Source organism: Geospiza fortis, unplaced genomic scaffold (genome assembly GCF_000277835.1).
Source record: "Geospiza fortis unplaced genomic scaffold, GeoFor_1.0 scaffold138, whole genome shotgun sequence".
Lineage (NCBI taxonomy): Eukaryota > Metazoa > Chordata > Aves > Passeriformes > Thraupidae > Geospiza > Geospiza fortis.
Genome location: NW_005054307.1, coordinates 10,092,902 through 10,095,873, shown reverse-complemented (window position 1 = coordinate 10,095,873; position 2,972 = coordinate 10,092,902).

Below are 2,972 nucleotides of genomic sequence, written 5' to 3'. Positions count from 1 at the left end.
TGGAAGTTTCTTTTTGCTAAAAGCATATTGTGAGTGCACTAAAAATACCAAAATAGTTGTCTCACACCAACACCTCACTCTGGGGCCTCTCACACTTCCCCAGAACATGGGACTCCAGTTTCACTGAACATCTTTAATACGTTTCTCTTCTTGTTAATTGTAACAGTCATTTCTCCTCCTATTTGCAATAACTAATATCCCTATGACAGCCATTGCTTAGATGAGAAGGCAGCACTAGGAAAGCATTTAATGAACATTAATTGCTTCTTAATATGATTTAGCTGCTGGAAATAAGAAGGCTAAGCTGGCTCCATGTGACCAGCAGCCCTACAGGCACCTCCACCAGACTCCTTTCGAGACGCAATCCTGCTGACCTGGGGGACAGCAGCCTTTCATGGATGATAACCAAGGCTGCATTTTGCTTTTCGAAATTAGCAGCTAAGTAGGGCTGTAGGAGCTCAGTAACAAAGTCATGATGATACCACCTGGCTGATTAGTGATCTCTTCCTTCTGTGCAAGCCAGCAATTATCAATTCCTGCTGACTTCAGAAGCTAATGGGAATCAGAGGATGAGGGATGCTGCCAAAATGCAGCTGCTTCCAGCTGTGAGGAGGATGATGAGATGGGACACAGACTCTATATGCACTGTTAAGTCTCTGTCTTTTCCTGTGTGGCATCTTTGGCACCCATACCTTTATCATTTTGACCCTCTGCATTACATTACCTGACACCATCACTTCTGATATGGCAACACCACAGAAGAGAAACTTGGTCTTCTGAATCCAATATTCCTAAATTTGAATTCTGATTCACCATTGATTCTTATCTCACTGTTTAGTAAGGTCACTTAACCTTTCTACTAAGCTGCTGTGCCAGGAAATTAAGGCTGGTAACATTTAAAGATACTGTGACAATCAATCAATACCTGTTTGTAAACTTATCAGTAAACAACAAGCACAAAGTGCCAAGTCTAATCTAAACACATTCAGCTTATAATCTTCCCATTTTCTTTGCAAGAACTTTAATATGACACAAAGATTAACCTTCTGATCTCAGAAAAAGAAATCTTTACTGTACTATAGACTACCGTTGGCAGCAGACCTCTAACTTGAAATATTATGTCCTCACCGCCATCACTAAATTTCCCATGGATTAGCTGACAGTGATACCTCAGGACTCACAGGAAACCTGTATTGCAGAGGGAAATAACAGTGAGGGCAAAAGCCAAAGCTTTTTCTGGACTGCAATTCTTAGTTGTCTTTGATTCAGAGCTGGAATTGAATACTACTAGACTTTTAAGATGAAAGACTTATTGTTTTACATAGGGTATTTAATGGGTATTACAGAATAGCTGATGATATCCACTAACATAAGCAGGAGCCTTCATGTTTTACAGAGGTGATGGGGGATTGATATTTCTAATATCTGCTGATCAATATACACATACCTTGAAAAGCTTGACAGTTGCCCCCCTACTTATTTGTATACAGTGTAACTGGTTTGATAGCATAGGCCCAAAGCAAGCTTTTGGGAAATGGTGATGAATCACCTTCACGTTCCAGGCATTTACATTCAATCACAACAATTCAAAAGTTTGCTGGTTAGAGATTCACAACAATCTTGAACCAGCAAACTTCTTCAGGACTTCAGAAGTCTTCACACTGGCTTTGTTTTGCTATTACAATCAAGTAGCTCAAAGCCAAGAAGACAACTGAGCTGTGCTCCCAGGGGACTGTGCAATGAGCCAGTCAGATACCTGCAACCCTTTGGGACACCAGCCAACTGCTTCTAGCTCCCTCCCACCAGCACCCACAGCCCTGCTCACCAGCAAGTGAACAAATGCCCCAAAACCATCATTAGATGTTTCCCTGCATACTCCAACACAATCACAGACAGTGCTGTGCTGTTCCTCTGGTGCACTTCCTAGAGGCTTGCTGCTTCCTATTGTCATATCTCTATGACTCACAATATCAAGTTGGTGTTACTTCATTAATATAGAGCAGCAGAGCTCTTACTTTGAGATTTTCTAGCCATTGTTTGATGAGCAGCAGCTCTAAGGCTTAAGGAAATGCTCACAGATACAGAAAACATGAAGGATAGGGAAGAATTTGCAAAAACAAGGTGTCAGCTCACGACTGAAAGGCTCCTGTAAGTCACAGCATCTCTTCTACCCACTTTTAATACAGGGGACCCAGTTATTGGCACCTTGTCACCTTACTAGTGACCTTACAGAACATCTAGTTCCAACACCCCTTGCCATAAGCAGGGACACCTTCCACTAGGTCAGGTTGATCCACGCTGACCTTGAACACTTCCAGGGATGGGGCATCCACGGCTTCTCCGGGCAATCTGTTCTAGTGCCTCATCATGCTCACAGTAAAGAGTATCTTCCTAATATTCCATCTAAACCTGTCTTCTTTCAGTTTAAAGCCATCCTGTTTGTCCTATCACTACATGCCCTTGTTAAAAAGTCCCTCCCCAGCTTTCTTGTAGGCCTCATTCAGATAGCAGAAAGCTGTAATGAGGTCCCCCCAGAGCCTTCTCCAGGCTAAAGCACCCCAGCTCTCAGGCTGTCTGCATAGCAGAGGTGTTCCATCTGTCAGATCAGGTTCACGGCCCTCCTCTGAACAGGGTCACAGCCTTCCTATGTTGGGGGACCCCAGAGCTGCACACACAGTGTTCCACGTGGGGTCATTTTTATCTATAATATACATAGTTTTATAATATACCTTTTATGAGACGAAACACAGGACACATTGACTATTATTTTTTAATTCAGAGAAAGAGCTATTGAAGTAGCAGCGGCTTCAGTACACCGGCCACAGGGCAGGGCTGCCTGCCCTTGCCGGGCAAGCCCCACACCCTGCTCCCGCCGCCGTCCCGCAGGGCACCCCTCTCCCCCATTAAAGTTTGGGCAGTTTCGACTCCCTAGCTCCGCCGCCCTCGACACAGGGAAGCGCTGCGGGAAGCGC